The sequence below is a fragment of the Emydura macquarii genome, unplaced genomic scaffold (genome assembly GCF_026122565.2).
Source record: "Emydura macquarii macquarii isolate MOO-44397 ecotype Brisbane River unplaced genomic scaffold, CSIRO-AGI_Emac_v2 contig_369, whole genome shotgun sequence".
NCBI classification, from domain to species: Eukaryota; Metazoa; Chordata; order Testudines; family Chelidae; genus Emydura; species Emydura macquarii.
In genome coordinates this window covers 7696346-7710707 of record NW_027130506.1, presented here as the reverse complement: position 1 = coordinate 7710707, position 14362 = coordinate 7696346, and the positions used below count along the sequence as shown (strand labels likewise).

The 14362-nt window shown below is 43.6% G+C and overlaps 1 long non-coding RNA gene across 1 annotated transcript in view; it reads left to right on the top strand.

Moving 5' to 3' along the window:
- LOC137141424 (uncharacterized) overlaps positions 1 to 13636 on the top strand; it is a 41030-nt gene extending 27394 nt beyond the window's left edge. The window contains exons 2-3 of the long non-coding RNA XR_010916629.1: positions 11428 to 11498; positions 12672 to 13636. This is a non-coding gene — a long non-coding RNA (uncharacterized lncRNA). The remainder of the gene's footprint in view (positions 1 to 11427; positions 11499 to 12671) is intronic.
- Positions 13637 to 14362: the final 726 nt, after the last annotated feature.

The window sequence follows — 14362 nt, the reverse complement described above, 5'->3', positions numbered from 1 at the left end:
AGGAAGGTGGTGGGAATGTCCATCATTGGAGATTTTTAAGAGCAGGTTGGACAGACACCTGTCAAGGATGGTCTAGATAATGCTTGGTCCTGCCATGAGTGCAAGGGACTAATCTAAAAGACTTCTCAAGGTCCCTTCCAGTCCTACAATTGTATGATTCTAAGTCAGGGGACCCAGGCCTGAGCTGCATCCACACTGCAAAAGGATAGAGTTTAGACTCAAGTCCCAATGGGACTCAGGCTTGGATCCACCCCCCTTCCAGGTCCTACTGCCAAGGTCTTGAAGGCTTACTGGCCTGAGTCAGACAGATTTGTGTGTGGACAGAAGGGGGGTTTGGGCTCAAACCTGAATCTGAACCCTGGCTTACATTGTGGTGTAGACATACCCTTAGTGTCAATGGGTGCATCTCCCATTGACTTCAATGAGAATAGTGCTTGCTTATGTTAGTGCTGAATTTGGCCAGTTGGCCTCACAGGGAGAACACCTAGAATATACAACATCCTCATGTCTATAGCTGTGGGGTAAACCTATCATTAAGACAGCTTGAGCTGCGTTGCCTTGAGAATTAAGACATAGGAGATTGAAATCTCCATTGCAATGCATTAGTTCTGCTGATACCACCGCAGCAGGGTAAATTAATTGACATGACTCTAATAAAACATATAAGCCAAGCTCTGCTCCAAAGAGCTTACAGTATAAGAACAGATGCATAGATGGGATACGCTGCTGTGTATCATTGGTCTGTTTAACTTTCTTTAACTGCAATGTGTTGCTTCTCTTGCCAGTACAAAGATGACTCGGGATGGGGAAACAAGAATAAGGAAATATCCCATGTTAGAACACATCACACTTTTGGTGAACAATAATAGCTGCATTAGTCAACCCATGTTCTTTATTTTATCCAGTATGTGACTGACTCATTCTACAAATAAAAATAGCATCCCTGTTTGCTGGATGGTTTTATTTATTTATTTTAAACACAAGAGTTTATCATTCTTGAGGATGTTGTTGTTGTTCTTGATTCTCACAGCCTTAATTTACATGGAGAATCACTTAAGATACCATGGTGAAAGGCGCTACAGCAAACCTTAAGATAGATGGAACTTGAAGGCAATCTGTCTTGGAAGACAGAAGTGGCCATTTTCAAAGCTGTTCACTTACATGAAAGATCATGTGAGGAGGATATTTTCCTTGCAGTGCTAAAGTAGAGGAAGCCAGTAGCTCTTCTTTTATGCACATTCATTGATTTCATTTGCAAATCTCCTGCTTAGTGCTGATGATGCACAATGTCCTCAATTGTTTTAAATATATTTCAACATGAAGGAAGTGGAAAAATAACTGCAAGTATTTCCCCCCACTGTTTACTCTATATTTCATTAATTTTCCATTTATCACTTACTTCTAAATATAAGTGCCACTCCACAACTTATTTTTGGGGGGTAAATAAAGGCAAATCATGTAACAATTAATCTACTGGGTTAAATTAATCCCTGTGCAGAAGACCAGTTTGAGACCGATACACCACTTAGATAGCAGGGCTTTATGTGAGACTTATCAGAACTTTTAAATGAACAATCTATAAACCAGATTTTCAGCTGACATAAATCAGTGTAGTTCACTTGGCTTCAAGGAGCTACATCTGTCCCTATATGTCCTAAAACCTTACCTTTTAGCTTCTGTGACTGTGCAAATCTATGTGACATTAGAGCTCTGTTAATGCCATTTGCATTTAACTAGTGTGCAGGATGGAATTCTATAAATGTAGTTTTGTTTGTTTGATGACTGGAGGCTAGAGAAGGAAGAGAGGATATACCGTAGATTTTAAGGCCAGAAAGAACCATTAGATCATCTAGACTCACCATGCAAACTCCTCTTATATAGTGACTTTAAGCTAAACTCCGCAGACATTTTACAATCCACAACAAACAATCAAATTGCAAAACCCCCATGAATTTGGATATGCCAAAGAAAGCAAATATGTCTTTCATTTTCTCTTAGAAACAAATAGCAAATCTCTCAGATGCAAAAGGGAGAAAGTTTCTGTTCTGAAAAGGTACCACAGCCAAAGATTTAAGACTCAGATCTTGAACCTACATAAAATACACTGGCAGCCCTGATGGCTGGAGTTCAGATCTAGGACTGATGCATAAACAGTCACAACAAGGTCACGGAGATATTGGGCTCAGATTGGTGGAAAGCTGTAATGGCCTGAAAAAGCAATTGTGTACGTAATATGAAATCCCTGCTAGGCTAAGTAACATCACCTAATGTTTTTTCAGCTAGGAGCTTATTCCATAGACAGAATTGCACTACAACTCCCAGCAGCCACTCCAGCCTAAAAACTAAACATTCAAGGGGAAACTGAAAAAGACAAGACTTTTTTTTAATCTTTGTCCATTTTGCTAATGGTTCTTTTTTTTTTTCCCCTTTCCTAGTTACCAAGACATGCATTACTATTTAGGCCTCAGACACTTTGGGCATAGCACTGATTCACAGCAAGCTGTCTGGTCGTAGGATGCTGGCTTTTCTCATCTCCATATGCTAACGTCCATTTGAAAACAGCTAAAACACTAACCAAATATTTTTTCTCATGTATATACAATTCTTTCATGTACATGCATTTCCTAAGCAATATGTTGTAGTTCCTGTAGATGTTATGCAACCAGGCATGGGACGGGGAAGTTGTCTGAGTGATCAAGAATGGGAAAGGAGGTCTCTATGAAACATTTCCTTTGTTCTGCAAAGATGTTGTTCGCACTAGGTAAAGTCTGAGAATCTCTGCTTCAGCTGGACAAAAAACAGGACTGGATTGTTTATGAACAATAGCATTTATAGATCTGCATGCCATGATATGTAGCATCACTCAGTTGGCTGGGTGCGCTATGGATTTCCCCCCACTATCCTTTGAAGAATCTGATACTATTTACAGCTAGTAGAAGGATTTCAGCCTGGGTGGGCCAATGATCTGATCTGTTATGGCCAATCATCGTTTAGTGTATGTTCCTGCAGGTCCAAGTATGTAAGGATTAGGGTGACAGTGTTCTGGAGGATGATACAGGGGTCAAAATGGTTTTGGGCTGTCTGCACAAAACACTAATATGACCTTCAGGAAATAGAAGCAGTTCAATAATTATGTCCACATTTTTTATAGCAGTTGTTTAAATAATGGGGCTCTGTTGAAGGTGATAATCAGAAAGGCAATGGCACCACAAATACATTCCAGGGAAAGGAGTGAGTCAAGTTTAACCGCCATGTATTCAGTCTTGGCTGTACTGGAACTTCCTGAAAGGGTTTGGCGCTGGATGTTAAACGGGGTGATAGCACCTGGACCACATGGAATAAATTCTATAATGATGCGTGCATTACAAACACAATAGATTAGCCAGATTTATCTGTTTAAACCAGATAGTTAGAAGCAGAAAAACAGGGGATGGAATCACCCAATTACTTAGGAATAATAGCAGTGAGAGAAGTCATATAGAGACTAAACTGCAAAGGCCTGAATACAGGGCCTATGTATATTTTGGGGGAGACAGAATAGCTAGAAGGAAGAATAATCTCATGGTTCAGGCACTAGTTTGGGATTCTGGAGACCTGGGTCCAATTCTTGGCTCTACCATAGACTTTCTGTGTGACCTCAGGCAAATCTCTTTGTGCCTCTGTTCCCCTTCTGTAAAATGGGGATAATACTTCCTTTGTCTCTTCCATTTAGATTGTGAATGCTTTGGGGCAAGGACTGTGTCGTACCATGTGTTTGCATAGTGGCTAGCGCAACGGGGACCCAATCTCAGCTGGAGCCTCTAGGCCTAACTATAAATCAAATCAAAGTTGCAGGAAGTCCTTTAACGATTGATGCATTATTTTCTGAATTCAAATAGAGCCGTTCCAGATAGCCTTTCTCTGCACAGCCTTCTCAACATTTCAAAAAACCCCATGGCCTCAGGTGACAAAAGAAGCAGACTGATCATGGAGCACTAACAGAGAACATGTCCCAAAATCAGGCTGTAGAAATAGATCCCTGCTAAGCAGGGCTGTGTGAATGACTGAATGTTTGGTTCAGGTGCAGGCCCCAAAATGCTGAAAAACAAATTGGTTTTGAGTTGGCCCAAACATGAAAATGTTCCTAAATTTTCTGTGAACTGAAATGCCAAAAAAAAAAAAAAAAAAAGTTTCATTTTGCGCCAACCAAAACATTTTGGTCAACCTGAAATGAACCATTTTGTTTTGACTTTGAGTTTTTGAAGTCTTTTTTAAAATAAAATGGAAGGAAATTTCAAAATGAATCATCCTGCTGAAATGAGAAGTTGAAACGTTTCATTTTGGAAATGCCCAAACGAACTATTTCAATACTTCCAATATTCGTTTTGCTTTATTTTTCAACTGAAGCAATTTGCTGAACAGACCCAAATGGACATATTGTTTTGGTCAAGCTGAGTCTGCACTTTTTTGGTGAAAAAAGGTTTTGCACAAAAATATTCACCGAACTCTACTGCTAAATCTTCAAAAGGGCAGTCTCAGTGCTATGCCTGCCTGCAGCTTGACTGGGATTTATCAGCTAGCTCATGTATATGGAGAAAGGATTTGCACTCTTCTGCAGCAGCATTATTTGTGCTGTACTGCTTGCTGTACTTCTAGCCAGAAAATATATGGGCTGGGGTTGGTTGCATTTCTTCTTATTAGATTGTAAGTTCTTTGGGGCAGGGAAGGCCTTTGTGTTCTGTGTTTGTACAGCACCTAGCACAATTGGGTCCTAATCCATGGTTGGGGCTCCTAGGTGCTACCACAATACAAATAATAGTGGTAAATTCACAATCTTCAAGCTTTTCACCCCAATTTTTCAATCCACTCTAATACAGTCCTCTTCTGAAAATCAGGAAGGCTGGAGGAGATGTGATGGGGGTAGCCATTAAATCTGTGTATATATCAGCTGTTTCATTTCTCAGGGGTTTATGCTAATACTTTGTGTAGGTTTTTTCCCTCCCAAGATGCACTTTGATTTATATGGTTAAAGAAGGCTTGATGTGAAACTCAGAAAACTCTGAATTTCACCTACTTTTGCATAAAAAACACAGATTTCAATACAAAAACCTTAAGTATGCCTTGTTTTGTTTGATGTTGGGCTTAGGTTCCTTCACAAGCTAATGGAAAATCTTAGTGCAGTTTTCAGTAAACCTGGGCTGACTTTCAAGTCTGTAACAGAATGTGGAACAGGGGAATTTACCTGGGGTTCCAGGTTTTGTTGCAAAAATTTCATACAGTTCCAATAACTTTCTGGCACCCGCCAGCTTTAGTGCTTTCAGTGCTGCATTTACATGTTTGCTTTGAGGATGTCTTTGAACTGGAATGATATGTCATGCTACATCAGATTATGTAATGAATGTCCCTGGATGGGTAGCATGACCTGAAGCACTTGCAATAGGTCTCCAATGAGGCTCTCAAATTCAATAGCAGAGTTTCATTGACAATATGAGAGAACTGGGGAGTTTTTTTTTTTTTTGAGTGTTTCCCCCTGACGGTGATTGCCATGAAAATCTTTACAAATGGTTTGACAAGTAATTCATGTTGTTACAACTTTCAAGGGATTCCTTTGCTAGTCCCTCTGCAAACGGAGGGACTATTTGCAGTAACGTTATCTATGTGTAACAATAACCCAGATCAGGTCATCTGCAAGGATTAAAACCCAGGACTTCTGGATCTAAAATAATGAAGCGCTGCTGCATTAGCTGAAGGGCCAGATCTGTTAGCTGTGCTGGACTCACAAGCCTTTATATGTGGTCTAGCCCACAAAAAAGAACAAAAAGCCTCATTCTGTTTTTCTACACTGCAATAAAAACCCTGCTGCTGGTTCATGCTAGCTGACTCAGGCTCGTGGGGCTTGGGCTAAGGAGCTGTTTAGTTGCAGTGTAGACACTTGGGCTTGGGCTGCAGCCCGGGTTCTGGGACCTTGCAAAAGTCTACACTGAAAGACCTTCCTGCAGGAGGCACGCAGCTTGAAGACCGGTGACTGGGGCATGCCCAGCTCCCGGCAAAGTCCCAGCCAGGACTATCCTAAACTGAATAACTACCACTATTAAGAACACTTAAGGCCTAATCTACCTAACTAAGTTAAACAAAGCAAACAATTAAGGTCTGAACAAAAGGGAATGAGCACTTGCGATTGCAAGCCAAGGCAGTTCCAGGAACCATCACAGGCGGAAAGAAGGAACTGAGGGGGCATAGGGCATGTGCGCGGGACTCCAGGGGGGCACTGAAGCTGGCCCTACAGGTACTGCTAAAGGGAAAAAAGTTCCAGTAACCGTGCACGGGGGTGCGCGCATACCTACAAAGGAACGGACATGAGCAAGCACTCGAAGAAGAAGATATATTTGCAGACATTACCAGTGTGCAGTTAACAAGTATAATAAGCCAGTCAGTAGCAGTGAGGTTGGCTTGCTCTCTCCCTAAGACGGCAGGGTTTTATAGTCGTCATGGCAAAGATGAGCTGTAAAAATAGCGTTTGAAGGAGGACAATAAGTTAGTGGTTACATGGGGAATTCGTGTTACCTCAGTTCTGAAAGGATCTATTATTACAGTTGTTGCTTGTCTGAAAATGTTAAAAATAAAATGGCACCGTCAGATACGGAAGAGTGTGAGGTAAAAGTGAGATATTAATGAGACTATTTCATATTTAATTTTGGTATCCTTACCAGGTTATCCTGTAATCTGATTTAAAAGCAGCCTGTTCCCTTGTATGAGAGAAACACTCTTTTTTAAAGTGCAACATATTTTTAACCTTTCATGTAACTCGATGACTTATGGAGCTTTGCAGAGGAGTCATTTGCATTCTGCATAGCTACTAGCCGTGCATGGGAAAAATAACATCATCCCATACCAAGCTGTGAACATGGCCGGCTCAAGGTATGGTTTGGAAATAGTTGGCCACAATTCCTTGATGATTCTGAATAGACATGAAGTTGCTGCACCAGATCTGTAGCTGATATAAATCAGCGTAGTTCCACTAACTTTAATGGACTTATACTGCTTTATCCCGAGTGAGGACCTGGCCAGTTGCGCTCACATCATCAGCCTATATCTGGAGAACAAACAAAGAAAAAAAAGACCACCAGATCTCAAATCTCCACAGATGAGGAGGGGAAAATTATCAGCAAAACCTCTCTCTGCACTTAGTAAATAATCCTACTAAGTTAAAAAAGCACTCACAAGACACTGCAACTGGATAATCTCGGAATGTGTTTGCAGGCTTCTTTAATTCAGTGCCATTTCAATGCATTGCCAGACTTAATCACTGTCTTCAGCCACCTGTCCTGGCTTCTTCTTTGCTGCTCACTTGATCTCCCTGACAATTTTTTTATTGCCCCCACCCATCATTCTCTTTTAATATAAGATTTGATACAGATTATACCGAAATGAATAACACTGGAGCTGAGTAAACAGAGACCTAAGAACTGCATGTACTGTAATTTAATGGCTTTTCTCCCCAAACAAAATAATTACAATCCCAGATCCTTATGTGTGAAATTCTTTCCCCTCCACCTCAAATCTCAGATAAATGGGGCTATATGTAGTAAACTGTTGAGGTTGAAGAGAACAGAATAAACCCTCTAAGATATAGGTAGGGTCCCTACAATCTCTCTGCAGCTGTTTTCCTAGTGGAAGGACTGAAATAGAGGCAGTGTTCCCTTGCAACCCATGTTTGGATCTCTTGCCCCCCAAATCCTATGTGGTTGCAAATCTAGTGGGCTCCATCACTAGCCTTCATGTACAGGCATATGGGGAGTTCATATGGTTCCCTGCTCCACTATGTGCAAGAGGTGTGCAGTCATTTTCTGCATGAGTGGAACCTACCACATGCTGGAATCACTCCATCCATGCAGAGAACTGTGGTAGTTTTGCTGCATTACACCACAGGAGGCTTTCTGGAATAGGGTTTGATTCCTGCCTTGGCCACTGACCTGTTGTTACAGCAGGAAAGTCACTTCATCCCTCCGGGTCTCGTTCTGCTCTCACCCTTTTGTCTGTCTTGTCTTCTTAGATTGTAAGCTCTTGGGGCAAAGACTGACTGGCTGTCTGTAAGAGTGGTGTCTAACACAATGGAGCCCTGATCTGAGTTGCAATCTCTACGCATTATTGTAATATAAAGAAGAAGAAGGATATACCCTAGCTCAAACCTCTCCCCAGACCTTAAGAAGGTCAGATCAAGTCCATCATATGCAGGTCAGAAAGGGTGTTACTAAGTATTTTAAAAGGGGTCTAGCCCAATGTACGGGGAAAGTGTCTGGCTTTCTGCCCAAAGTGGTCCTAGTTAAACTTCTCAAATGGGAGTACGGGAAAGAGGAAGCAGCACTCAAAGAAAAGGGGAAAAGTTGCAATGAATGGAAGCCACTTGGCGAAATCCTAGCACATCCTTTTGGAAAATATCCCCCTTGCACCGATCAGAAAGGGATGAGAATGAGTGAGAATCTGGCTCAGTGAGACAGAATGCAGGGTGTGGATAGGGAAGCCTGTGTTGTGATTACTCAGGGCGTGTCTACACTACAAAGCTAAGTCGACTTAATTTAAGTTGACATCAAGCCGCCAAATTAATTAAGTCGGTTGGGAGTGTTTGCACCAGGCTCATTGTGTCAGTGGAGTGCACCCTCACGAGCAGTGCCTGCATTGATGCAGAGAGCAGTGGACTGTGGGTAGCTATCCCACAGTGCAACTAGCCGCAGTGGGTTTTGGGAAGGGCTTGTAATGCCTCATGGGACCAAAACATTGTCACAAGGGGCATGGGAACATGGCTTCAACCTCCCATGATGTATTTTCCTCCCCCCCCTCATTTCAACAGCAAACAACCCATACTTTTTGCACCTTTTTTCAAAAGGATAGCTTAGCTGTGCGTACGCCATAGCCCGAGAAGCATGGAGCCTGCTCAGCAGTGCATTCTTGTTGTGAGCTTTACAAACACCTCGCATCCTGCAGAATTTCCAGAGCTGAGACAGGAGCCACTGCACGGAACATTGTGGTGTTCTTTAAGCAGCCCTGTTGCAAGACATGAAACGAAACAATTCCCAGCTGCACAGCAGCTGAACATGGTGGAGTGCTGTTTCTGTTCCTGGGAAGCAAGCACTGACTGGTGGGATCGCATCACTATGCAGCTACGGGATGACGAGCGGGGGCTGCAGAACTTTCGAAGGAGGAAGGCTACCTCCCAGGAACTTTGTGCAGAGCTTCTCCCAGCTCTGAAGTGCAGCAACACTAAAATGAGACCCGCTCTGACAGTGAAGAAGTGAGTGGTGATCACTGTGTGGAAGCTTGCAACGCCAGACTGCTACCGGTCAGTGGGGAATCAATTTGGAGCTGATAAATCCACCCTGGGAGTTGTTGTGATTCAAGTGTGCAGGGCCATTCATCGACTTCTGCTACGAAGGGTAGTGACTTTGGGCATTGTGCAGGACATAGTGGGTGGTTTTGCCATGATGGGGTTCCCTAACTGCGATGGGGCAATAGATGGCACGCCTATCTTGGCACCAGACCACCTTGCCACAGAATACATAAGCTGAAAGGGATACTTTTCAATGGTGTTGCAAGCGCCGGTGGATCACAGGGGGATGTTTCACTGTCATCAATGTGGGATGGTCAGGAAAGGTGCATGGTGCATGCATCTTTAGGAAGACAGGTCTGTACAGAAAGCTGCAAGCAGGGACTTTCTGGATCACAAAATAACCACTGACGATGCTGAAATGCCAATAGTGATCCTGAGAGACAGAGCCTACCCCTTGCTCCCACGGCTCATGAAGCCATACACCAGCCTCCTGGACAGCAGAAAGGAGCGGTTCAACCATAGGCTGAGAAAGTGCAGAAGGGTGGTGGAATGTGCCTTTGGACATTTAAAGGGTTACTGGTGCAGTTTGCTTACTAGGTTAAACCTCAGTGAAGGCAATATCCTCATTGTTATCACTGCATGCTGAGTACTCCACAAAATCTGTGAGGCAAAGGGAGAGACGTTTCCCCACAAGTGGGGTGTGGAGGTGGATAGACTGTCTACTAATTTTGAGCACCCAGATACCAGGGCAATAAGAAGAGCCCAGCGAGGAGCACTGCATCTCTGGGAGGCTTTGAAAACCCATTTCAGTAATGAGCCCCAGTAATATGTTCAGCTTATCTGCATTGTGCCTTCCTGTACCATCCCCTCCATTGCTTCAGTTTCCCTGTACCTGCCTTTTCTCCACCCCTCCTGGCCTGGAATAAGTATTTCATTCTTGCATGATGATTTTTATTGCACAAACCTAAAGAAGATGTAAGACCAGGAAAAGAATTTAACCTTGGAGAAACGGTGTGATAAAATTGGGAGGGGAGAAACCAAGTCAGCTTGCCTGTGAAAGCACAGCAGTCTTGTCCATCAACAATCCTCGAATGGCTGCCTTTTGTTCTTCTTACCCTCCTGCAATGTTGAGTAGAAGGGATACTGCACTTTCCTTCTGCCCCTTGCTTCCTGGAACATTTGGAGGAGGGGTAGGGAGGATACAGTGAGGTTTGCAAGCTGTTCTGCAGGGGCTGCTGAGGGAGTCTAAGCTCAAGAAGTTTCTCTTGAAGCTCAGCCAGACGCCTCAACATGTCTGATTGCGCCTTCATAATCCACAGCATCTCATTCTGCGTGCCATGCTCATGCTCCTGGGCTGCTCTCCTGCTCTTCATGTTCATGTCCAGTTTTTCAGACAATGAAATCCTCCAGGGTCTTAGCTCCACGTCAGCTGCCCAGAGGTGATCATTATTTCATTGAACAGGTCATCACACGTTCTCTCTTTCCACCTTCTAATCTGGGAAAGCCTCTCTGCTGGTCTGCAGGAGGTGCTGAAGGCCAGGCTTTCCAATGTAAGGCATGCAAAGCACAAGGCAGCCATTGTCGATGCATACCCTGGGTCTAGGACACAGCTGCTATTTGAAAATCACTCCTGTTATTACACTCAAGTGCAAGCCAGAACATAATCAGAATCCCTAGCTATTCAATGACCTGCTTTGCTGTGCCAGCCATGGTGAATATGGCCCAGAGGCATAGGCGATGGGCCTTGTACTGCAACTTGTGGGCAAGCTGTGTCGGGATCACAGGTAGGCAGGTGGACAGTGTCCCCTCCCCTTAGTGACATGGATGGTGCCTGGTCTCCAATGTTAAACCTCCCAAAGTGCGGTCTTTGTCTGAGGTGGCTCCACTATGGGTGGGTTGTGGCTGCGGGAGAACAAAGGACCCTCTCCCCACTTTCCCTTAATGATGCTGGTAGCAGTCTCACGGGACTTGCAGATTCTTAGGTCAACACCGATCCCTGCCACCCAAACCACAGTGGGGAAACCATGGTTCAGGGACCTGGAAATCACCACGGGTGGAGGATCACATGCTCTATTGTTTGCGGTCTGAGCTCTTGTAATGGAAACTTCCACTCTCTCTCCTAGGTGACCCAACGTGATATCAGTCTCCTGAGAGTAACAGAGGCGGCAAGGGAGCAGATGCTGCCGGAATCTGGGTACAGACCAGGTCCTTATGTTGCTAAGCTGTGTACTGCAATGATACCAGCAGAATTAATACTGGAATAGCTTGGGAAACTACAGAAATGGTGGCGGGAGCTTAAAATAAAAGGGTACGGTAAGAAGGCACAACCACTGGAGTCTGTGCACTTTCTGCAGAGAAGAAGGCAGGAGAGGAGCCATACCAAGTACAGACCTGGGATAAATGCGTGCAGATTCTCTGGGGTTATTATTACTCTTTATTTATTCATGTTACAAGAGTGACTACAGGCACCAACTGTAATACACACGTAACAAAAGACAGTCCCTTTCTTGAGGATCTCACCACACAAATAGACAAAAGAGGCTAAAGGGAGGAGGCGTTATCCCCTTTTACAGATGGGGAGCCAAAATTCAGAGAGAGAGTAAATGACTTGCTCAAGATCAGGCACTAAATCCGTGGCAAAACTGGGCATGCAACCCAGACTGCCTGGGTCCTAGGCTGATAGTTTAATTACAATCCCAGCCTTCGTTTCAATCATTCCATTTCAGTGGGAATCCCAGCCCCAGAGGAAGGGCAGAGGCTGTGGTGCTGCTCAATGGACTGTGCTTTGAATCAGACCCCAGAATCATATGTCTGTATTTCTGGGCATGCTGAAGTCATTGGGCACATTTCAAAGGGCTGTAGCTGCATTAATCAAGGACCAAAGGGCAGAAACCCTCAGGTGTGGCCAGCTCTAGCTCTTGTTTGAGCAGCACTTCTGTGGCCAGCTCTTATATCCCTTCTGCCGGTCGTGTGGTTTGAAATCTTTCAATGAAAGGCTCTCTGTCAGTGGGATAATTATTGTGCTAGCTTCGGACAGAAAACATAGGGCAAAGAACTGTTGTTTTAGTTTGTGCCATATGGCAGTGATCTTAGAAGAAACATTTAAGGGTGAAAGGTACCAAACTTTTTACTGCAATCAGGTTTTGCAAGGGCAGATCATTATTGTGTAATAATTCCCCATTTGTCATACAGAGTTGCATGCCTTCTTAAGGTGGGGACTTGCTTATTAAACAGCAAGCACTTAGCCCGAGGCATCTGATCTGGAGTGTAATTGCTACATTGAAGAAAACAGTAATCTCTGAATAAGAAAATGTCCCATTTCTATGTTTTCATATGATTATCTTTTTTCTTTTTACACATGTTCTAGAATTTGAGGACTCCACAGACAGAAAGTGACCATTCTGCACCTCTCAACAGATGATGAGTTTTTGATTATGCTCAAATTTAGTGTTTATAGCCATGATCATAAAACTTGGCCAATCCAGGGATAGGGAGGGAGTGAACAGCATTGTCAGCTGCAGCCTGTGAGAGAGGGTGCTGTCTCCTTCATTAAATCATAGGTTCCATAACAGAACTAGCGTGAACACATGGCCAAGAAGAACAACCTCTCATCCAGGTTAACCCCCCTGAGTTAATGCCAGAACTGGTTGGAAAGCAGGAGGAAATTTTTTTTTAAAAGAATTTTGTAATTGTGCTTCCAGTTTTCATCTAAATTATCTGACTAATGTGATCATACAGCCAGAGGGAGAGTGAGAGAGAGGTTAGGACAGAAAATGCTGCATTCCCCACATAGACAACATCTTCAATCTTAGAACTTCTCTTCCATAACCAGTTTATGCAGTCAAAAGTGAACCAGCAACGCTTTTGCGGCAGTTTCTTGGTGGGTGCAGATTTCAGTGTTGCCAGCTCTCTCCACTGCTGCTCAATCGATCCTGCAGCACCGATCCGGCTGCACCGGCAGTGTCGCCATCAATATAGACCTACCTTGAGAGACGGGGCTCTCAGCTCCCCACACTGCCCCTTAGGTCGGTGGAAATGCTCCTGGTGCAGATGCATTCCACCGACACAAGGAGAGCAGCGTGGACATCAGCCACCGCAGTAATTAGAGAGACATTATCGTATGTCAACTTATTTTTTTTATTGTAGACAAGGCCTAACTCTATTTAACTCCAAAGTTGCTGAACTGAGAGTATGAAGACCTGGGTGAAATCCTGGCCTTACTAAACTCTCTTTTACTTTAATGGAGCCAAGATTTCACACCCACGTGCTCTGCCACTTGACTTGCTCAAGGCTATACAGAAGGTCACTTCACCTCATTGTACCTATTTTCCCTCCCACCAGGGCTCGTTTTGTCTATTTAGCTCGTAAGCTCACCGGGGGTGCGGGGTGGGGAGTGGGCGGGACAGGGAATGCCTTTCCTATGTTTTTATATGACCTCTAACAGAATGGGGTCCTAATTAGAGCTGACTGAAAATTTTCTGATTGAACTTTTTTCTTCAAACAATGCTGCTTTTGTCCAAAACAAAACGTTATGTGGAAAGTGGGGAGAAGGAAAAGAGAAAGCTTCAGATTCTCCCTTCTCTCAGATAGTCAATAGTCCGATGGGTGGGGCTCTCACCTGGGATGTGAGAGACCCATGTTGATGTCCCTACTCTGAATTAGGCAGACAATGGATTTGAAGCCACTCAACTATCTGGGGTCTCTCTCATGCTTTTTCATGAACAATTTAGCAAACTGTTGGTTTCGCTTTTTATCAGACTGAAAACAAATTTTGAAATTTTTAAATTTTTAATGAAATTGATTTTCTTTTTCTGACCAGTCCTAATTCCAATCTCTCCTTGGAGCCTTTAGGTGCTACTGCAATACAAATAGATAATTTGGGGATGGATTTTTTTAATAGAAAATCTATACAAAAATCCTATTCTGTTAATAGAGATGGGTGAGCTACAAAGGTTTGGAATTGGAGTTGAGTTCCGATAAACATCCAAAGGCGTGGAAGAGTCTGAACTTGATACAAATAGCCTCCAACTTTTGAGAGATTCCTACCCTTTCCACTTT